Source organism: Thermobia domestica, chromosome 8 (assembly GCF_964235325.1).
Source record: "Thermobia domestica chromosome 8, izTheDome1.hap1.1, whole genome shotgun sequence".
Classification (NCBI taxonomy): Eukaryota; Metazoa; Arthropoda; class Insecta; order Zygentoma; family Lepismatidae; genus Thermobia; species Thermobia domestica.
Genome location: NC_137461.1, coordinates 28253149 through 28278212, shown reverse-complemented (window position 1 = coordinate 28278212; position 25064 = coordinate 28253149). Strand labels below are relative to the sequence as shown.

Genomic DNA, 25064 nt, shown 5'->3' with positions numbered 1-25064 from the left:
GCTTTAGAGCAAATCTGCGTATTACAGAACAAAAATGGATCACATCAGTTTTAAAAATTTAGAAACTAAAACACAAAACACAAAAAATAAATAAATAAATTGAAGTTAATGAAAAAAAGTAAAACTCGCGGATTTCATTTGGGTCTAGAATTTCTAACTAAAGTCCAATTTTCATGCAGTTTGTGGCAAAAGATCAGGGAAGGATGGGAGATTTATAGGACTATGATTACTGGTTTAAATTCGTCCAGGGTAATATCGACCAAGGGTCAGGAAAAAAGCAAATATTTGGTAGTGTACCTTACAATTGGATTTTTGAAGCGAAATTGCAGAGTACAAATTAAATGTTAGTGCTAACACCCACAAATAAGTTAAATAGCTATAGCCCGTTTCTTCAGACACAACGGAAAGATTTCTTGGGCGACCTAAGTACTCGATAAGTGACATCTTTCACAATATCCGCCTGCGGGGCTCGATGCTTTCCTGTCTCATTCAGAAGCGATCCTGTTTCTTTCCATTTATTCACTACCGACCATAATGTGTTCATGTCTAGGGCAGAACATGAGGCAATTTGCTTCTAAATGCCCTTTGCGTAGCAACAACAGATTGCGTTCTCGAAAAACTTTTTAACAATAAACTCACGTTGCTCCAAAGAGTACATTATTCCCACTGTGTCCTCATCACACACACACAGGAGCGGATCCAGGACCGACTTCTGGGGGGGGGGTTGTCATACTGCTACTTTTAGGGGCTCCAAACTTTGGGATGGGTTTTATTTATATATATAAAATAAGAAAGTTTTCTCTTCTGGGGGGGCGATCGCCCCCCATGGATCCCCCCCTGCACACACACAACAGCAGCAGCACAGAACTATACTGCACAATTCCCAATACAACAGTCCAATTTTCTGTTTCTTATTGCCTTTTAGTAAAGTTGGCATCTAACGCAGAAAACTGAAATCTCTATACCGTACCGCACTTAATTTCAATTGTAAGGTACACTGGCGATTGCTGATTTTCTTAGAAGCGTGGCCGATATTACCCCGGATGAATTTAACCAGTAATCATAGTTCCATAAATCTCCCATTCTTCCTTGATCATTTGCCACAAACCGCATGAAAATTGGACTTCTCCGTGAGTTTTAAAAGAACCACCCTGTACAATGTGCCAGCTCTTAAGGACATACTGCGGGAAATGCCTAACTCAGTTCCGTACCCCCCTGACCTGAACCGGATTATTTGCGAACCACATTTCAACGACATTTTTACAAGCTGGTTCGCGTTATGATCTAATTCCAATACATTGGTCTAATGCAGTGGTTCTCAACATTTTTTGACTGACGACACATTTTACTGAACGTCCAGGACTTGTTTGACATTTTTATTATAAATATTAATAATGAAACTTACGGTATTAATTTTTATAGCGACTCTATATAGCACTGAGCATTATTGCTACCATTGGAGTTGTTGACTGTTAGTTTGTCTCGATTTTAACTATTTATTAAATTCATGATTTTTAAATTCTAAAATTTCGCGACACATCGGTTGGGAACCACTGATCTAATGGAATAAGATACTGTCCACATATTCTGAAGCAACTTTTATTGTATGAGATTTTGTCACTGATAATGCTTGGTAACGCAGACGCGTAAATTGCCACTAACTGAATTTCACTTTTAGAAGTACTTCTCGTTTCCCCTCAAGTAAAAATGTACCCTATATCGGTTGCTCAGTAACAATGGATACTTTAAAAACACATTGCCTTTGTTCCCTCAAGTACATGTCTCCATTAAACTGTAACAATCTAATGATCACCTAATATACTTACACATTAACATATTCAAGACAAATAGCTTATACATTTTACATTTCTCGCAATTAGGCAATGCAATTTATTACAGTACCCATTATGAGATTTTGGGTAACCAATCACATGATTTAAACTTACTTTCGACTAGTCAAAATCTGTTACAAAGTGTAACTTGTTAAACAAGATATAACTAGTATAAAGTCAACGATAGATTAAATACTACAAAATCTCTTTCACTATAATTATTTTAAAATATTTAACCAGGATGTTTACTCAAATTTCAAAATGAAATTTCATGACTTTTTCGTAACCTTTTCTTTCCCAAACCATAAAATTTAGTAACATTCTGAAGAGCGAATTTGGGTGCAAATTGGGCCAAATTTTCATGCATACGATAGAAACGTGCTTTGCTTCCGATTTGGTAGAGTCTAAAGCCGAAAATAGACATTTTTGTGGTGAATTTTGACGTTTTCTAGAACAAAATTTTCCAGCCTATACCACATTTCTCCAGATAAAAATCGTGACCTAAAAGCTAAATTTCTTGAATTTCATGACCGTTTTCTGATTTCGCGACTTTTTCATGATTTTCGTGACCGATAGACATCCTGTCAACCTTACACACTAACTGTTAACTAATGTGTAAGTGACTACTAGCAGAATGTCACGAACATTCTCATTTACAGTATCATGTGACAATCAGTAAACAGATTACGTACAAATTCTAGTACAAATTGCCTATGACTTTTTACCTTACAAAAAATAATTCTAGCATTAATAGTAAAGAAATTAAAAACGAATACACAATAATTCCTACGAATTCTATCTTACATACAGCAAGACTGCTTGTAACATGTCTACTACACCCATAATTCCCTGTTCACATGATCAGGTTGCGTCATATCTTGTAAAGCACCTAAAGCCTGCGCGCACAATGTTCGAGAAATCACGTGATGAGGTTTGAAGTGTATAGTTGGTTTGAAGCTAATATAAAGTTTCATGATTGTCTTTTCAAGATAAGATTTTTTAAAAAGTAATACAATTTTGAGGGCGCTGAGTCACAGAACAACAAATTACTATAAATAATGATACAATTCTCTTGAGATATCTACAGCTGAGACACGTCACCAGCACAATATTAGGTCATAGTATGTTAATGTATATCTCCCAGTTATAAGCACGTAAAGCTTTTATAGTCATTTGCAGAGAATAAATGTTCATAAAACGAAAATTAGTTACTAACGTCATACTACACATTACAAAAACCGATCTTTAAAGGAAATATTGCAAACTGAAATACTAATTTTCATTATGCTGACGAAAACTGGCATGTACTGGGGCAGTTTTACTCAATTTTCACTTTGCTCGGCTGCCTTTAACTACATATCCACTAAAAACATGATTCGGCTGCTAAATAATGTGGATAGGTTTTCCTTTTACAAGTTTTGCCTGGAAGATCAAATTTTGTGAGGACTGCATTAGAACACCATTTACTAGAGGACGTGCCCTGCACAACAGTGACATACATCACAATTTAATTTGACTTAGTTCTGGGGGTAGATCCAAACTTCGGAGGGGGATGTCCTGGAAGTCTGCCTGGAGGCATGTACTTATATGTACTAACCATGTTAAATGTTTTATAATGTAAAACATTGGATATTTTGCGCTATTTGACCAGCATATTTTTAATGATTCTTTTCATCCACGATTGTGCACAGTGGTTAATGCTAACCACGAGACTAGATTTTGGGTTCTCTCTCTCGTGGACAATACTAACCGGCGCTAAGAAGACGGTTAAGATGATAATGAACGAAATAGTGCAATCAAGTGAAAAAAACTGAGAAAACCACCTATACGGTTTCTGTCCATTACAAACCCCACTTGGTGTATGCTGGGATCGAACCAGGGAACCAATGAACCAGTCGAATCGCAAAAGTAACAACGAAGGATTAATACGCAATCTAAATGGCGTCTGGAAACAACCAAACTAACCAAAAGTTAAAGTCTTTGTCTCACTTTCAGTACTATACAAGCAGATTCAGACTAATCATTACAGAACTGTAACAGACGTATTCACCAATAAAAATTTAGCGAAGTCCTATACCTTGCTTAGAAGAGGGTTTTCAATCGCGGATATGAGTGTAGTGCTTTCTATTTCACCAGGTCCCCAATGTCTGTCTTGCTAGTTCGAGAATATCAGAAGGTTGAAAATGACTGGCTTAAAAGATTGGCTATGAACAACAAGCATATGCCCCTGCAAATTTCTCAGCGAAGTTAGTGATCGGTACAATTAAGCACCACGATCGAAGTGAAGCGAAATCCCATGAACTTACATACACATATGCTGTACGTTACGTTCAAGTTACCCCTACGAATAAGTTAAAATTCTCATACATTTCTGGACATACGAAAATGTATTAATAACTCTTCTACAATACTAAAAATCTGAGAGAGTTTTCCAGTTATTCCTACACTGAAGGAGACAATTGAAGGTTGCAGTGCCATAGTAACGTATGTGCCATATTAATACTTTCGAGCAAATTAGACCTAAAGGTCAACTTTTCCATAAGTTTTAACAGCATAACAGGAAGTTACCGCTCCCAGCACTGAATGAGCCATGTTTTCCCGATATGCTAATATCTCCTTAGATAAAGGATGCCACCTAGGGACGGTATGTGGACCTAACTGAAAAATCTCTATTTTTGTGCTTACGTGACTGTGCCACTCAATCGCAATTTATAGGTAGACAATTCGCTCTTACAGACAGATGACACATCAAATAATTGTGTTTCATCATGCACATACTTTTTTCCTCGGCAGGGTTATTATCCCCGAAAGGATTGTTTTTAACTTTGCGGTTCTTTCATATTTCCCGAGCTAGTTTTAACATTATTTTTTTTTCAAACTACATTTGATATAAGTATATACGATTTATTTTTCAGTATTATACAAAAAAATACATAATCATTCTAAGACATCAAAAAATAAACGTATTATTCTACAGGATGTAAAGCATTTATTTAACTACTGTTTTCTTGTACGAGATTATTCATTATGCTACATATCTTTTGAAGCAAATACCACCAGCCGTCCAGGGTTACGTGCACGTTTTAGAATAATTAACTCCTCCTTGCTCTCCAGTTTCTTCCTGCCACTGCACACAACAGTGTTTCTCTCCAGCTTCATACGAAAGTGCAACTTATCGTTCAGCCTTCCCTCTTGATCCATAAATGATAGGAGGCTTACGTTCTGTCTCAAGGTTAGCAGACCATAAAAAGGAAACGAAGTATGGACAGAAAGAAATGTGTAATGTAATATATACAAGGATAAGTGACAAATCAATAGGTACACAGTTATTCAAAATGTCGTCCCTGTGCCTGGACACAGGTTCATAAGCAACGTGGCCAATCATCAACGGCAGCACGCAACACAATCATATCTGTCAGCCACTAACTTCACTATTGGAGACTGAACGGTCCAGTCATGTGAGGTTGAGTACACTTTCTCCTCTAAATACGATCAGTCTTGTAATCAAGAGGATTTAAGTCTGGACTGGACGACGGCCATTCTACGTTGATCACGAGCGCAACTTTGTTGCGACGGAACTACTCCTGCGCAGTCTTCGCCTTGTGAGCTGGTGCTGAGTACTCTTGAAACACTCAAGGCTTATTTTTTTAAACAGCGGTGCCAAGGGGTTTCATCACCTTGTCGAGAATGTTTTGGTACACTTTGGATCCTGTTTTCACACCTATTCGGGAAAAATTGACATCAACTGGATCCAGGTACGACACACCCAGACAAATTACCACTGATGTAGGGTGATGGCCTCGATGGACTCAGGGAATTTGTTCACATACTGCAACACTGGTATCATTCTTTCTGTTGAGGTATGCTTCAACTGTGAAAATTTTCTCATCAGTGAACAAAATTTGTCAATGTCTGTTATCCGCATACTGAAGCAGAAGCAACTTTGATCTGTCACGTTGAATTCTCATCAAGCCCTAATGTAACCGCTGGCCTGTCGTTCTGTGATAGGCATACAGTCCTAGGTCTTAATTGATCACCCTTCTCATGGACTATTGCGACGTGTTTATTTGCAGAACCGGATTTCGAGTAATTCTTGCCTTCACTGCCTTAAGGACACTTGGTATCTAAACAGCAAGATCCACCAGTGCGAGACTTATCCTCGCAGACGATGATTCATTATATGGCTGTAGGGTGCGATAAACGAATTTCTGCGTAATATTCAGTTTCCGCACTAACTTAAAGATAACTGTCGGAGGGTGTCCGCATTCGTGTAGAGCCAAAATTGCATTATCTTTTTCCCCCCCACTCTATCTTCACTCTGCAAGAAACTGACAATAATGGTGCTTTCTTGAAATATAACTTATCTAGCAATCTTGATTGAAGTACTCCTCAACGTTATTCTTGGGATTTAGACTCATATTCAAAACTATATATATATATATATATATATATATATATATATATATATATAGAGAGAGAGAGAGAGAGAGAGAGAGAGAGAGAGACTTTAGTTCGTTTATAAGCAGATGTCTTGCCGATCTCTCCATATAGTTTCAATTTCATTACTTTTTTTTTTTTTTTAAATACCTATTTGTCTCCTGAACAATCTCCAACAAAAGCTCATTCATGAGCAACAAGTTTGAAATAATCCAAATTCATGCCTTGGTTTCCTAAGTAGATCATCACTCGATTCCTCATTCATCCCAACCCACCTCATAACACTTTCACCAAAATAATAATAAACTCTCATATGTTCAACATTGATTATCTTCTTACGTTCAGCCATGATTCTAAAACAAGCAGCATTAACATATTCTAAGCTAAAACCTACTGCATACATTAATGGCATTTATTTGAAAACAAGTTGAAAGATCATACTTGATAGATCGCTGAAATTACAACAATCAGATCTTTTCATACGACTAATATATAAGCCTAAATTAACATTTTTAGGACGAACGGCTCAAGGGTTGAGCCAGCAGTTTAAACCTCCATAGCTCGGCTCCTAATTAACCTAAAGAGATTATTTTGGTGTCTATCTCTTCAGGAAGGATTAAACTTTCCCATGGTGTGCATTTCATTCACATCGGGGGTCCCATAGAGAAAGGATAGGGGAAACATCTGGATTTTTAGTTCCCCCTTCCCTCAGCATTTGGGAGGGGAAAAACTTGTCCCTAATTGTCACAGATATGTCAAACTTCGTTGGAAAGCTTATGGAACACAGAATCCAACGAGGTAACTTTGTGCCTCCCGTGCGCAATCACTAAAAGAAGAAGTAAAAAGTGTCGAGAAAAACTTTTTCAAAGTTTGTGCGGCTATGGCGACACTTATTTTCCGTACGCAAGGAAGGCACAAAAGTTATCTTGTTGGTATTTGTGTCCCTTGTGCTTTGCAATGAGGTATGATTCATATCTCTAACAATTAGGGGCATCGCAAGGGCTGCCAAGATCGGGGTAGACGACAGTCCACTGAAAAATATACTGATGGTTCACGTAGGTATGATGTTCCGATTTTTTGCCCTGTTATACGCCCTTCATTCTTTTGTGCAATGGCCACCAATGTTTGGTGTATATGTGAGAACTATTTCTTGCGTCCGACAAATAAGTGTTGCCGCAGTCCTACAAAACTCAAAAAAAAGTCTTTTTTCATTTTTCTTTCTTTACGAGTTGGACACGGTTTGAGTACGGGGGGCACAAGTTACCTCGTTGGAATCTGTGACCCACAAAATTTCCAACGGGGTATGGCTCATATCTGTGTTAGGGCCGTCGCTAGGATTGACAACGTCAAAGTAGACCTAAATATATTTCGAAAAAATTGTAGAGGGTGATTCTCGTAGCAAATACGTTCGCAACTTGGTATTGAACTTTCACCCTTCATCTTTTTACATGATTGTACCCAATGTCTGATGTACTCGCAAAAATATTTTTTCCTGCGCATAAGTAACAGTGTTGCCAGCCTCTAACAAATTTCCAAAAAACAAAAAATATTTTATAAAAAAAAAAAAACTTTCTTTTACGAGTTTGGCAAGGGGGAGGGGCACAAAAGTTAGCTCGTTAGAATCTGGGTTCCATAAGCTTTACAACGAGGTATTGTTCTTGCCCGTGTGACAATTAGAAGGAGTACTAGGGCCGCCAAGCCAACGTAAAGGTCTACGATTTTCTTGAAATTCCTACCCGTCCTGAAAAGGTTAAACATAATCATGAGAATACATTCACTTCACGAACGCGTCAAATAAGCAATGTCGAATGTCTACCTTACGAAAAATATTGAATTCATTAGTGCAATTGTTACATTTATATGTTACGAGGGGTATACCTTGTCCGTCGACGAAGACACTATAAAAGCGACAGTTACTAATGTTGCCCATGAGACGAGAAATTAGTTGATTTAAACGTCCCTTTCAACAGCGAGGTTATATGAGACGGGACCTACTGATTAACGTGGAATCCGAACCACATGAGCTCCCGCCGGGAATCGAACCCTGGTCTCCCACGCCAAAGGCACGTACGCTAACCGCTTAGCTAGGAAGGAGTTCCGACGAGAAATGAGGTTTTCTCGTCTCGAGACTATGTTTTTCTTGTCTATAATCTGGGAAAGCTTTTTCATCTTGTTTTGTAAATTCATATGCAAATTTACTCCCTTTTTTCTTAATTGCATCTAGAAGTTACCAGGATCCTTCCACGTCATAAGGGGTTCACGAAGAGTATAACATTTGAACTATACCTATTACTGGAGTACATTGTGTAATTACTAGCATATATTAAAATGTTGATGAATGCTTTCGATTAGGTTCGTAATATTACTGATCAACTTATAGTTTTTATATTATGAATCATGTAACATTTGGCCGAATAAGACCTATACTTTGGCCTGCATGATCGCTCGATAGAAACCTTGAGGTTCCAGGCTGCGGGAACTTAAGAGAAAGGTGTATGCATAGAACTCTGGACGACCTGAAAGATAAAGTAAGTGATGTGATTCTGAATATTAAGGAACGCTATTAGTGGTTTCAGAGAAGGCTAGTGTGTTTGGATGCAAATCATAAACAATTAAAAGTTTGGTGATAACTTTAACAAGCAGAAGATAATAAAACCTCAGACTTTACACTAAGTACTGCCAAACCCCTGTGTAGGGATTCTTAATTTTCTGCAAGACTTAACGAATTCTCTATATATGAGTGTTTAATCACCATTTCAGAATGGCATACTGTACCTATAAAACTACGCGTTAAATAATTAGCGAAGGGTTTTCGGCTGTAATAATACACAAGTGATCTACATAACAGCTTCGTCGTTCAGCTATGAAAACGACGCGAATAATTTTGTTCCTCAATAACTAAAGGCGATCACAAGTAAATAGATAGTACGTTAGTATTTAGCCAATAATGACCAGCTTTTGTACAACCCTTGTTATTTAAATGTGCTCATCCATGCTGTGATATTACTAAATCTGAAGATTTCCACTTAAAGATACGTTCATATTGTATGTAAAATTGAAGTCCTTCCTTGATAGGCAATGATTTAGGCAGATCTTCCTTATTTTCTTCTAAACGAGCTTTCTTTACAACTATAAAATGCTATGAAATGGCGGCATTTGCATAAGCATTACTTCCATTTACATATAAGAATGGAAAATCACTACATACTAAATTATCCTACGCAACATACCTGTTACAGACGGCGAAGTGAGCCTTCAGATAGAAGTTCCCATGATGAAATTTCACATGGTCATAGCCAACAAGCAACGAGTTCTTCCTTGCTTGTTGGTTATGATTCCAACACTGCTCCTGGCACATGCACGTTGAATATATCTTCTACTTAACCACTAACACATATAAACACTAAATTAAGGAACTACAGAATGTGAAATAACTTCCAACGATAAATGCACACTACTGATGGAACTTCAGGATTATAGTACAAAACTTCTACACAGATAGCATGCTCTAGATGTTCACTAATTATTTTTATGTATATATAGTTTATACCAAACTTACTACACATTATGATAATCAAAATACTTCAATTAGCTCAGATTAACAGAGAAATTTGCGCTCTTAAGGAGAGGGATTGGTCATTTCTAGAATACATAAGTTTGTCTTTCTTTACTGAAAAAGTGCAAAATGGACTGTTTAAGGTGTCAGTTTCTCTCGTAAGACTGAGCTTCTTAGCTACATTATAATCAGTAGCGGCTCATGAGGAATCATAGATAATATTACAATTTTATCCGTACAAGGGAAGAAAGATTACCTAAGACCTCACTGGTGTGACATTAGGTGAAGGATTTTAGTTTGTAAACAATAAAATTGTAATTTTTACCGATGTGACTTGCCTCAGCCGCCATTGATTATACTTAAAACGTCGTGTTTTCAGTATTCTTGCCAAAAGAAATATGCTTTAAACCCAATTACCAAGTGAAATTTATTAAACTTTTACAGGAAAACTCATGCTGATAGGAAGCACTACCTACGAATATGGCATTTGCCAACAACAACAAAAGTTTTTCAGAATTTGCCACCAAATGTGAGCGCTTTAGCACAGAGACTTTACTCCCACCCTCACTCCATATTTATCATAATGTAACATATCCGCCACAAGACATCAAAAGGATTTAACTAACAAACTTCTGATGATGAAAAATGTCTCTAAGCACCCCTCCTCAATCAAAAAGCAAAATGGACCCTCCAGTCTTCCCTCGTTTATGAGAACACGTAAAATTATGTTGCAAGAGAATACATTCTTTTGACTTAGGATGCTCCATCTAGCCAGTCACTATTTGCTCATATTATACAGAGCGTTACTAAAGTTCCCGAACTCTGACTTCATAAATTCATTGTTGCGCAACAATGCAATACTTTTAGAAACTATTGCTTGTGATCGCTTGTTGGTATTATTGGAACATGCAAATCAACACTAGACGACAATGAACAAAAATGTATGCACAATAAGCAGCATGAATAAAAGCTAGCTGTCCACTTAAAACTTGCATGAATTCAGTTTACCGTAAGTCTTACACACAATGCATAATTTCAAGAGTTGTTGGTTCAATTTTTTTTCAACACGACTGTTGATTCAGAAGTGTACAGTGAAATCATCAATCAATTTGCAGCTCTGCTTGACGAAGAGTAACGTTGGTCCCAACAGGATCAGGCAACAAGCCATACATCAAACGAGAAATGAAAACGCTCAAACAATTCTTTGGGAATCAATTGATATCGCAAACCTTCTGGCCATTCCGCTCGCCAGATTTAACACCTCCAGACTTATTGGTTGTGAGCCTATCGTAAGAACATAAGAGTACAAATGCAATCCAAGGACAATCCAGGAAGTGCAGAATATAACCAGAGCAATGAGTGACATCTCGCTCACGAACATTTTCAACATCTCTAAATGTTAAGCTTTGCGTTCATCCTTATGTATAAAAAAAAAATGTAGTCACATGTAAATATTTTCTTGTTATAATAATTGAAATGTGAAGAATCTAGAATTGTTTATAAATCTCTTAAATTGGAGTTCGGCAAATTTAGAAACGCACTATACAAAAATTACACATTAGTATTATTATTATGGTCAGATTAATTCTGTTTTCATTGTTAACAAGAAAGTAAAATTTAATTCAATCTCAGCTGAAAATTATTGAATATTGTAAAATCTTTTCTGTTAATTGTCAGTCTATATCACCGTTTCCCAAACGGTGTGCCGTGAATGGGCCGCTGGTGTGCCGCGAGGAAATCGAAACAAATTATTAATTCTATAGCAATCAAATCGCAAGACAAAGGAAAAATGTATATTTATATTACACATTATTATGAACCTCTGCTATGAATTTACAACTTTCAAGTTTCATACCGTGTTACTTTTCTGTACATTTTTAATGTTGAAAAAAGTATCTGTTATCATTGTTACGACTAGTATTGCTTCTTTATTGCTGCAGACTATTTCGTAACTTGAAATTTTAAAATATCATTCAATCCCTTCGACAAAGCAAACATGCATACAGATTACCTACATTTGTTTTAAAACTAAAAGAGATTTGTTTGTTCGTTAGTTATTTAGTGATCTTTCTTCTTAGTGAAAGGTTGTATACAGTTTTCGAAAAAGAAAGCTTAGTTGTAAAAACCTGAGTCCAATATTTCATTGCAATTGTTTTCTATTTTTAAATTAGAATGAAAAATAAGCATAGTGATTTACCACGGGGAAGAACCAGTAATTGAGCTTTCTTCTCTGTGAGGAGGAAATCAGTAATCACAGAAAAAATACCACGGTGTTATATATATATATACAAATAATATCTGAGTGTGCCGAGAGAATTCAAGTTATACCCACAGTGTGCCGCAAGTTGAAAAAGGTTGGGAAACGCTGGTCTATATATTCTGTTTGCGGTAAATTAAATAACTTTTTGGGCACTAATCTGAAAATATTAGAAGACTACACAATAATAGAGAAAAAAAAAGCGTGAAATGTAAAATCTGAAAAGTAGACCTTAATATCATAAAACAAATCGAAACTTAATGAGCTACCTCTTGCCGTGACCCCCACCCCACCCCGCGGCCTCGGCATTGCACGCCCGTTATTTCTGCCAATGCTTTCAACCTATCAAGTTATGTACATTAAAATTATTACTATGATGTCACCTCTCTTAAAAAAAAAAATGTATCGACACCAATGTATCGACAGTGTGCAGCCTTAATGAAGTTACGATGGAGGATAACGCGACAAGCTAATATTAGGCCTACTTTGTAATTTGGTTCCTTATTTTCAAGCTTAAACAGTAGGCCTAAGTCTACTGAAAATGATTTCCTTTGAAATAAAATCATTTGCCAGAATTTTTCAGAAAAGAGCTTTCAATAACAAATATTTGCTTCAAGAACTAATATTTCTAAGTGAAAATGCTGCTTACGTTCTCGTAATTATATATATACACAGCACCATGACGCTCTAGTTTCAAAGGATTGGTGATTAGAACCAATTATGACGGGTTCATTGTTTTAGTCACTAGCAGTGACGTCCCTTAAGCGAAGTCCTTGTAGAAAATAATCGTTCATTGCTTCAAACGAAAGGAACAGAGCTGTAATGTATTAATCCTTATATACAAAAATTAGGTAAGGTACTATCAGAAAAGTTTCATCCCTTATTTTAAACCAATGTTTCCTTTTTTATTTCAGATGTGGCTTCCTGTGAGAGCCGCCACTGGTTACATATAATTAGATGCAGATATTTATCAATTTCATTGCAACACCTCAAGTTGAAAAAAGCGAATGTCTCGGTTGGCAATGTTCAGACGGCGACCGCAATGCCGTGGTGGTAGTGGCTGGACAAATTCCTTACTACGTGAGGAGCAGTAGAACAGTAGAGTGTTGTGAACTGAGCACAAGGCGATAGTGTAAAATGAGCAATATATCTTATTTCCACGCATGGTAAACTGTTGGCACTTGGTTATGTAGTGCGAAAGTAACAAAAGTGGTAAATGTATTGTGTGTGCCGCGAGGGACCATATTCAAAGTGATGACGGCTTATAAAACTCATGGCAAAACCACAGGGCGAAGAGAAACAGTGGTTAAAAGCCATCTCTCAGTGACAAGCCCCGCCAAGCACTAAAGCAATTTGTCACCCAGAACTGTAGTACGACTGCTGCGCAAGTGACGAAGGAACTCAAGCAGCAACTCCCACAGCCTCTATCCACAAGCACCGCGACTCTCAGATTTATACATACAGGATCGGGTTCCATATTGGCAAAATCGCTATAAGGTATCATAATGCTTTAGCACGAAGTCATGCCGCGAACGCGCATATCACTTATGACTGGAAACGTGTTACAGGGTCGGTTCTCATCAATCACCTATTTCAATTAATGGTTGTGTGGGGTACGCCCGAAGATGTGTATAATAGTAGCGTGCGTCTCCGCCAAACCGTAAACATGGCGGCGGCAATGTGTTGCACGCCGCCATAACCTGGTTTTCAGTGGTTCCATGCTTGCGTTTACCAGTCGCGTCACTGCCCGTGATTATGTTACCAGTTTAAGAGAATGAGCATCCTATGGTCCAATGTTTCACGCAATGTTGTCCGTTTTGGAGACACGAAACCGACACATATTCCGCCTCCATCCTCACTCATGGAACTTAATGATACACTGCACTAGAAAAGGTGTGATTTTCCACTTGTTATCATTCACGACCTCTATGACTCCATTCCATGACGCATCAGAGCTGTTCACGGGTGAATAATTGTCCAACGCCATATTATTCCGGTAAGCTTTTTAAAACATATTTCTGATAAAGTATATATTTTATTTTTTTCTTTCTTCGATTTTTGAGATGCTATGTGGGACTGGTTAAGTTCATTTTGTTTTTTTCAACACTAGATGCAGATCTACAGCTTACCGTGGATCTGAATCACGTAAACCCTTGGTCTCCGCGTGTGCTAATCATATATAGCCAGGAGAAACCTCATATATTATGTGAGAGACTTCCATACCCAGATAATATTCACCGAAGTGAGATTATCATCAACTACCTTCAATTAGAAAGGCGTCGCAAGAACAGGATGTATTCAAACAACCAACAGCGACGGTCCGATTCAAAGTCACTTGGTTCGAGTATATGAAGAGACATTTTATCACATTTCTATAGAAAAAGGAAAGAACCATACAAGAATTCAATCAGTAGTTCCACGAAAACCAAGCTCAAAGATGCTTCTAACTTTCACACGTTCAATTGTGCAAGTCACCGAATGCTTGAAACTAGAAGTCAGGCCATACAAATTACTCTGAACACAAGAAGTGCGAATAAAACTAGACACCACCATAAGTATAACTATCTAAGCCCGGATAACGGAATTACTCCACGTGGTAAAGAATCTGTAAAATTTCGCTGGCCTTGCGCAGGTATTTTAATTCAGGCACGTATAACAGTTGTCCATAAAGTTGGTTGCATATGTCATTCAGTGGCGTTTGCACAATATATATTGTATTTGTGCAATATATATTCAGTACGATTCCTATATATACATACTGGTATTTAAACCAGAGCATCAAGGGAGTACCTGAAACAGTCGGATATTCCTGTAGTGTCACCTGTGCCTTACAGGAATCCTAATAGAAATCCCGGCCAGAAAATATACCAAACAGAAAAGCGTAGTGAGTCAATCAATTTATGTGCGTCATCTCCGACAACGTACGACGGAAAATCAAGATGCATTTGAGTAAGTTTTCCACAGCAGTGTATTCGTAAACTGAAATATACCCTTCAAACAGGAGATATTCCTTTACTTTTGTACATAGCAGCTACTGATAATGGGGTATGCTCGTATGTGCCAATGTGGCACCGAATTTCCGTATGAGAGAATTTATTTGGCTGAGCGCTAACCCACTGACGCACTGCTGAAGAAGCAACGGCCGGAATGGTGTTCCCTTACTAGTCCGCAAACGTGGGAATGACGGCGTCAGGTCTGGAATTTATAATAGATGCACCAAAATTTTCCAATTCGAAGCCGAAAGACTTATGCAATACTTGAAGCAGCGTGAGAACGTACATTATCGTGCACAATGAAGACTTACTCCGAAGATTTCGTGGAACGAATAAGCAAGAATCACACCTTGGCTGTCCTAGAAGACAGTTCCTCTCTCTTGTACCAGTTACACACGTTTGTGAATGGCATGCATTTGTTACTATACCTTGCACACAACTTACAAGAATTTCCTGTGGTTCTGCCCTCTTGACCATAGAAACCTGATCACATTCCGCAGCTCCACCGACTTAAACATCTTGAGCTGATGTGTCATTTTGAAACAACTGTCGTTCTGCGTGACCAACGTGCATACTCACACCTTCCATCTCGTGGAGAGGTCAATAAAAAAAACAAATATACTCCTTAAAATGTATTCTCTGCATTTGTGAATAGATTTGTTCTGCTGAGAGAAACTTACGTAATTACTTTTTTGATTCTCCTCGTAAATTCATAACCTTACTAAAAAAAAAAAAAAAAAAAATCCTGTTACCTCCTAGCGAATACATTCCACGTCATTAGAGGCATTGTCACCTTGATTAATCTTTGCTGACACAACAGACCAATGGTTTTGTGCTGTCTGGACAAACGGACATAGCAATTGGTCGACAAGTAGATAACGTGATTCGTCAGACTAGATAACACGGTACCAGATCCCCAATATTGCTCTTCTCTGGCCAGAATGAGACTCGTACAAGAATCTGGGAATGTTAGCATTAGCACCCGTGTGTGTCTATAGTTATGAGACTTCCAAAAGAATATAATATGTCTTGGTAGATGGATTCAGCAAGAATCGCGTTTAATTCTGTTATCTGTCTTAAATTCGCCTTCACTACGCAGTTGCATTCAGTACCACGCTGATGGCTGTCTCCAAGTATTCTTGGTGTATCATTCTAATTGTTATCCTACAGCACTGGTCATTCGCTTTTCCGTTCATTTGCCCATGGTGAAATGATAATTAATCACTCCCATGGTACATTGCTGGACTATTATCACTCAGACACAGATAAAAAGTTGTTTTTAATTAACACTTTACTACATGAGTAGATGCTATCAACAGTCTCTGTGCTGCTGTCTCTAATTCTTTGGCACCTGAGTTCAGATTCTCGATGCCAATGGGTTACAAGCTGATGATAAAGATTACTGCATCCAATTTTTCTATGTTCAAGCAAAATATCATAGAGCATGGAGGTTATGAAAGACTTGGTACTGCAACTCACTGGAACTCCTATACCACTTTAAGTGGAACGTTAGGGTTCATTATTCAAATATCATACCTGCCACTTATGCTGAATGCTTCCAAACATACCATAGTGACGACTTACATTATCTCATCACAACTCAGCAAGGCATGAAAATTCTACTACATATATTTGGCCAGGCAGATGATTTTACACAGCATCCGGTAATTGTTATTACCCATTACACTAATTATTTCGAACGACGTGTGAATCACATATACACATTTTTGTAAAAACCTTTCGTTTGGCTCAGAATCTGAGCAACTGGACACTTGCTGATGAAGTCCTTACTGACAGCCACACACCTCTCATCCAAGTTCCTGGTGCTGCTATTGAAAAGATTACAAACGATACGTGTTCTTGAATGAATAATTCTGGGTTGGAGGATATTTTGCCACCATGTGTGACATTACATATTTCAATCGGGGGCAACATCAATATATAAATATATGTGTAATACGTGAAAAAAAAAAAAAAAAAAATGAACAAGACCTCGTCAAAACAACAGCAAATGAAATTTGGGACCTGACCAAACAGCAACATCGCTTCCATTTCAGGCAAATAGCAAAATTTCTTATCAAGACGGTGCCATTTTCTCATGTTACACGTGTTGAAATTACTATAGCCTCACCTATGAGGTTTGAAGGGTTCTATGTAGCAATTCAATTACCAAGAGAAAATTGAATTTATTAAGATGCAACCATATATACGTCTCCTCCACTTGACAATATCTTTCTATTCGTCACGATATACTTTTTCCACAATTCGAAAAGCTTTTCCATTACAGAAAAAAAAAAAAAATGAAAAGTGTAATGAGTCCAACACGCACACACGCATTATACTCAAATCAACTGCCCGTCTCGAAGCTTTCTACTTAATGATACACTTCCTTCACTCAAGCAATGCTGAATCATTCTTCTTACTAGGTAAACCGTACGATGTGTTTCACGTGATTTCTGACTCCTTTAGAAATGAAATAAAATTTCTTCTTCTCTTGAAATACAGAAATATATGCGGTAGGAGAAGCGACTACACAGGGAAGGTGCAAAAGGGCAGTGACTACGTATGTAAAACAGCATTATATGTAATATTGCAGTTTATTGATGTACCCTCGTAGAATCGCTATTCGTTTGACTAGTCTGTTCTTTCACAGTACCAACCAGACATTCGTATGATGAAAGAGAACGACAGAATGAGGAACGGCAACACAATGAAAACAACTGGCAAGTGACAGGCAAATCATGTATATATGACATGATTTGACTCTAACATTGGAAACTTGTGCTAATAGGACGAACCGAGCCTAATAGTTATATATACGTAATTCCCCGCCTAATTTAGCCAATGCATAAATTTGTTCTTTTAAAAAAGTAAACCAAGAACAAGAAAAATTAGAATCTCCATCAATAAAAAATATTGAAAACACCTCAATCTTAAAATCTATCTCAAGATACGTAATTTGATCACAGAAATTAAAACTACATAGGCCTATCTCCCGTGATAGTGGTAAATTTTGTAGCAACCTAAAGACGCATCCGGTAATTTTTCCTTGCACAAAAATAAAATATTAATGTTAGCTTCCTGAAAACTTCGTAAAATTAATGTAGGCTAGATCCAGGACAAAATTTCGATGGCATTTAGAATGCCCCCCCCCCCCCCCAACTCATTTCATGACTCCAGAACCGAATATCTTGTTTTTGTCTAAACTGTGATAAAGCTATAAATCAACGAGTCCAGGTAGAAAAAGTAGAAAACAACGAGCGGAGTTTCTAACCCCCTTCGCTCGCTCAGCTATATTTTGTCAAGTAACACTGAAGATCTCATATGCTATGTGCATGATTGGAAAGAAACTTAAAGACACACCAAAATTTGGCTTAAATAATAAAGAATCCTCATTAATAATTCACAAAAATATAATAAAAAAACGTATCAACCTGCAGGATAATTGTGCCTGTTCAAAGAGATTTAGGGCCTAACGCTTAGCAAGGGGACCGGGGCCTAGCTCATCTCAATCTTTATGAAGGCTCTTATTTGTTATTCAAATTATTTCACAATCTCCTTCCGACTGTAAGGCACAATTGTGAGATCGCCCAACACTGCATAGCAGAGGATATAAACAAAACAAATAAATAATTACAGTGGGCTTCTAGGTGTATGTACGCGTGAGCAACTTGAAACTATAGGCCTACCTATTGCAGGTATACAGATCTTACGACAAATATAAATAAGATATACCCAAGTAATAAATCCATCATCACTAACACGAGATAGAGATGCCAATACAATTCATCAACTCTACTTTAAAAAAAAAAAAAAAAAAAAAAAAAATCTAATTTACAACCACTACAAAACCTAGGAACTGAATATACTTCCCTTGCACGTAAGAAGAAAGGAACTTCTTTTCAAAATATCCTATAAGTTAAAAAGTACAGAATAAGAACAGCACAGCATACATGTTAAGATTACAAAATTGGGCTCTATTCGCAAAACTGATATATTAACGACTGAAAATTTACTGTTTCCATTTTGCTAGTTATGCTTGCCCGATAGCGAAGGACTTACATATGAGCACCGAACACAGTTAGGGCGACGAAGAGACAGAGGCAAACGCTATTTGATGTCACGGAAAATTAAAAAATTACAAATGTATATTGCGAGTCAGTGCTTGCCTTATGGAGAGCCCTATTTCAGTCACACTAGTTATTTTATTCATACAAGCACAATCTTCCGCTGAAGTGATAAATTACTCGTAAAATCTTCATATTTACGTTGGACTATTCTCAATCTTCACAGGATAAAATGTACATTTGTACTTGTGACAGGTGTACCATTAAATGACTTATAATTTAAAAACTAGTGGGCCCATCATACAACACATTTACATGCTATTAGTTCCTTTCCAACAATATAATATTTTTTAAAAAAGAGAAATGCACGGTTACTTATTTACTGCAATGTCAAATTCTACTGTACACTGTTAAAGTAATCTAAAGTGTCACTACCATTGGCAAGAAAAAATGTATTCATCCCATTAACTCCAGCCAGCTTCGATTAAATCAGGTTAGGTTTGGTTTCATTCCCTTCGTACATTGGTTTGGCGTGGAGGGGCTTATCGGAACTTAGCCCAGAGAAAAAGTATCACCCTTACTAAGGCAAAACTGAAAAGCTTCCAATGTAAGCGTCATAACACTGAACCTAGTATATTTCAATTATGCAGCCTTCTGAACATTAGATTGTGTGAGTATACGACTGATACAAGTAACTAAAATGTCTGCCATTTGTGCTTAAACGCACAATACTGGTCTCAAGTGTAAAAGATATGTTCAATGTCTCCTTTACGTCAATATTCATTTGCTGCAGTTCCGATGTTCAACTACATTATTGGTGAATGATGTTTTTAATATATAAATGGTACTGTTCGTATATACAAAGTTAGGAAGAGCTCAGTAATTCGTCGAATCCTATCTCCACGTCCCTACATACTTATACAATTGAATGACAAACACATGAAATAAAAGGAACATGGAATTCTATTAATATTCCTACTTTATAAATCATAATTCAACTTCAATACAAAATGTGTATACACATACAAATAAAGACACAAGTAATTCCCGTTGTTATAATATGATTCACATACCAGCTGATCTTTCATTCACGATGTACTGTAATTCAGGTTACGATTCCTTTCTTCTTCCTCATGGTCTCTTTGTTCACCACCACGTTTCACGGAATACAAGCACCATTTATAAAGGCATTAACGAATAAAAATACACAAATAATAAAGCAATTCACTATGCACATCACTTGAGCACTATACAATAATTTCCATGCGCACAAACGGACACATCAATACTCAAGTTTCAATGTTCGAAAACAATTTTCACCCATCACTCTTTTCGCTCACCTACTATATCAAAGGCGCGGGAAAAAAGTATTTTCAATGATACGATTTGATCATTGTAAAGCGTGTATTTAATGCTTCTCAGTAAAACAACATACGCATTAAACTTTTCTAAGATTTATAAAATACATTAGGTCACTAGAAACATGTATATATATTTAAAAAAAAAAAAAAGGAACAATAATATCTTTTGTAATGTAACTTAAAAGCAGTTCATTGTCCCCACCAGCTTTTGCTGTGGATTTGCCAGGCTGCAGAGCAGACGCTAGCTCACTCGCGCTTTTCACTTGTTATCTACATCCGCTCCCTCTCGCAGCAAGTGGTTTCAGCTCTACCACCGCATTCGTGTATCGGGCAATATTGAAGTAAGGTATAATCACACGTTCAACCTTCTAGGTCTGTGACGGGAACAAAAGTCTTAAAGAAACAAGAGATCCATTCATCCAACTTATATTTCAGGATTCATGCCAACTCAGAATGATTCTTATACGGAACAAGCTGCTGTCATACGAAGATTACAGCACATATAAACAAGAGTTTTAATCGCTGGATTGTTTTGAAAATACTATGAGGAATAAACTTCTTACAAAACTGGTTTTTCAAAGTTATTTTTTCTTAAATTCACAGTGCTTCTTATTGGATTGGATGAAGGAATAATATATCATTCGAGGGCAGTGAAAGCCATGAACATGAAATAGAAGATACACTTCATAACGCATGAAGCTGAACATCACGGTATGATATTTTACTCGCAACGAACAGGCTGAAAGTTCAAGCCAACGCTCAGTATACGCCAATTCCTTATAAACGGAATGTCGAGAGAGTACTTGAACCAAGCCGTTGGTGACTCCTTTTCAATTAGTGGGTATTATTGAGCGGATAGCGTTCTTGCTTCGTTATTAATAGGGGCTACAGACCAAAAACCATCGTCCGACCGACCAGTTTAGTAGTTTTTCCCCGTTCTAACGACATGAATGCTGGGATGGTTCTGAACATACAAGGCCCTGACTTCATATTTTTCATTGCTAAAGCTATATAAAAAATGGCTCTTAAATGATAGGAAACGGTAAATAAAAGAAAGTATAGGCCAGTGGCGGATTAGCTCGGGGTTGGGGCAAGTTTTTCGAGTGACAAAAATAATTTAAGCTATTGTTTATATATTTTTGAAAGTTTATAGAAAACTCATGATGTACCTATGATAGTCAGCGCGCCGGAACATGGAATCTCAACAGATTGCCTCTGCTGGTCTAGTGGTTGGCGTGTCTGCCTGTGGTGCAGGTGGTCCCGGGTTCAATTCAATTCCCGATAGCAGCACTAAAAAATAATTTCACTATAATTCGCTTTCGCTAATCATCCGCCCCCTTTAGCCTACAGGGCATAAAGGTGGGACGTTAAACAAAAAGAAAAAATCTCCCATATTGTAATTGAGGGGACTACGTTCCCCTCCTATTGTTTCAATGTCATTTGTATGTTTCTTTTTCTTCAAAACATTTTTTTCTAAGTATTAAAAAGTGTTTAGTCAGCTGCATTCTCAGTTTGAAAACAGTACTTTTCTGTTATCTATTGTAAGTTATGAATTGTGAATTAATTTTCACAAACAGCTGTTTTCTTTCTTCCAGAATTTTTATTGATGGACACACATTCTTCCAGCTTCAATGGTATACTGGTTAACATTATTTTCGGTTTATTAGTGCCTACGTTAAAATGCTCCCACGTTTTTTCGTTCCGAGAGTTTCAGTTCTCAGTAAAAAGATGAAATTTTATGTCCCACGGTTATGCCGGCTAGGCTCAAGGAGACGGTGGAATGAAGAAAGTGAGAACCCACGTGCACGGTATTTGCCCACCACAAAGCTCACTTGGCGCGAGCTGGGATCGAACCAAGGACCTCATGCACCAGAGGTGAACGCTCCACCACTGAGCCACCGCGGTCTCCAAAGTAGTTCTCAGTGGAATTGACAGAAGAATCTTATTCTATAATACCAACCAACCCTACATCTAAGAAACCTCCCCGCTAGTCTACTGTGTAAATAGCGCATCTGGTAAATGTGGTACTGGTTCGATTCCTCATAGGAAACCATTGAAATTTGAACTATTACAGTGGTTCGAATTTACACGTTAAATCTTTTTCCTAGTTAGCTGGGCTCCGCTTTCCGTATCGCTGTCTTCTACCAGCTTCTATCCTCTGTCATATCCATTGCAATGAACCATATCGTTTTTAACGCCAATTCCCGTTTCTTCTTTGGTCCGCCTCGCGCTCGTTTTCCAATCAGTTCTATAGTATCCACTTGGTGAACTGCGCATTCCAAAAGTCGTCTTCGATGCCCAAACTATCGACATTTACATAATGTCTAGTGGTCTTTCTTCTACTAACCTCACTTTTACTGTTCCTCAAATCACTTCACTATTAATTCTGTCATTCCACACATCCACCGCGGCATCTTTATCTCCGTAACATGTAGCTTCTGTTCCTCTCTCCTCATCATCCAACATCCCGCTCACTATATGTCAGGTCTCACCACTGTTTCCTTAACTTTTCTCTGAAGTCTTCATCCCGGCGAAATTAAAATACCGCTAATTTTACAGTAATTATGTGATATCTTCAAATAGATAAAAGATAATCGAAATGTGGAACAAGAGCGCCCTAGACAATAATATTTTACATGAGAAACCGTTATCACGACTCAGTTATCTGCTTTCGATTTCGAGCCATTTTGAAAATCGGCATTTATTTTCGCGTTCCTAAACAGCTGGAAACGGAAAGCCACTAGGTGACTTGTGATAACGGTACCTGACGCAAAATAATATTGTCTAGGGCGCTCTTGTTCCATATTTCAATTATCTTTTATCTATTTGAAGACATCACATACTTACTGTAAAATTAGCGGTATTTTAATTTCGCCGGGATGAAGACTCTTAAGGCGTATTGGTACCCTACGGTCACACACTACTTATGGTACTTTTGTCCATTTTGTCCAACCACTATGCTAATTCTGTTATTTACATCTTTTATTCCTGCATTTTCCTTTAGTATAGATCTCAAGTACTTGAATTTCTTCGTCCATTCGAGGCATTTTCGATTAAATTTCTGCTGAATTAGTAATGTAGATATTCTGGCTTGGTTTTATTAATTTTAAGGCTCTCCAATGCTCATCTCCGGGTATTAATTTTTCCTCGCAGCGCTGCCTTGGTCTTACTCACCAGCACCATGTCGTCCGCAAATAGCCTATTCCAAGGTGCTAACTCTTGAACTTCCCTTTGTAACGTCGTCTATCACAACTCGAATATATATATATATATATATATATATATATATATATATATATATATATATATATATATATATATATATATATATATATATATATATATATATATATGGACTAAGACTAGATCCCTGATGATGTCCCACTTTCACTGTGCTCTTCTGTTATTCCTCACATACTCCTCACTTGCCCTATATTCAGATTAGTAGTAATTTTCGTCAACGTAGAAAACCAGTTCTTTTACCAGTTAGATGTACACAACTATTTTTTTTAAAAACTAAAACACAAAAGCAGGAACAAGTTAAAGGAGAACGCATAATAAAATTTCTTCAAACTTGCAACTGAAGCGATTTCTAAACTTTCACAGTAAAACTTCCCGGGCAAAAATCTCGCGGGATGAAATCTCACCTAGGACAAAACCCTGTCCAAAATTTCCCCGTAGCGAATTCTTCACTGTGTTCAAAATATTGTTGGAGCTCCTTCATGACCCGGGTTCGATTTCCGACGGGAGCTCATGTGGTTTGGATCCCACATTAATCAGTAAGTGTACGTCTTATATAGCCTCGCTGCTGAAAGGGACGATAAACTCAAAATTATCAAATCAAAATACTGTTGTACGTATGTCAGGGTTGTGAAAACTCAGTTGAAAAAATATAACAGCCCAGTGAGTTTTATTGACTAAATTAATATTATTGGGCAAAATTGGGTTTTATTTAATTTTGTAAGTATATTTAAAGCCATATTCGTACTTAAAGTACAATTTAAGCATTCATGTTCTATTACATATAAAACTATGGAAGTCTCTTGTGAGGCCACGGTGGTACACCTCTGACACAGGTTCATGGTTCGATCCCATCTCCCACCAAGTGGGCTTTGAGGTAGACAAACACTGCATGCATTGTTTTTCTCGGTGTCCTACCGTTTCCCTCCAAGGACGTTTCTGGCAGGGGGTCGAGGGGGACGGGTCCCCCCCAATATTTTGAAGTACAAAATATTCAATATTATAATTTAATTTATTTACAAAGACAGAATAACATATAAATAATAATTATTACATTTATTTGTAATATATTTAGGCGGTGAAACAATTATAACAGTTCTTAATATACCTCAGGGGATCCGTGAAGGTAAGCAGAAAGGTAATAAATGAAATGGAAGATAATGAAAAAAGGTGGTACCATTTAAATCTCTTTATTTGACGCCTCCCTCAAATGCCAGACACGCCATTTTACATGCCAGAGACGCCATTTTACATGCCAGAGACGCCAGTGTTTCTACTTTCGTCACGCTACAATTTTCACCCATCTGATGATCATAGTTTC

At 37.4% G+C, this 25064-nt stretch overlaps 1 protein-coding gene across 3 annotated transcripts in view; it reads right to left on the bottom strand.

Moving 5' to 3' along the window:
* The window catches only part of LOC145692810 (uncharacterized), a 170569-nt gene that overhangs the window by 108311 nt on the left and 37194 nt on the right, over positions 1-25064 (bottom strand). The window contains exon 1 of one of the 3 annotated variants that reach the window (XM_081768306.1): positions 20216-21131. The exons of 1 other annotated variant lie outside the window; for it this stretch is intronic. The gene's annotated coding sequence lies outside the window, so the exon portion shown is untranslated. Of the gene's footprint in view, positions 1-20215; positions 21132-25064 lie in introns of those variants that run through there. One more of the 3 variants, XM_081768304.1, reaches the window with a different exon arrangement.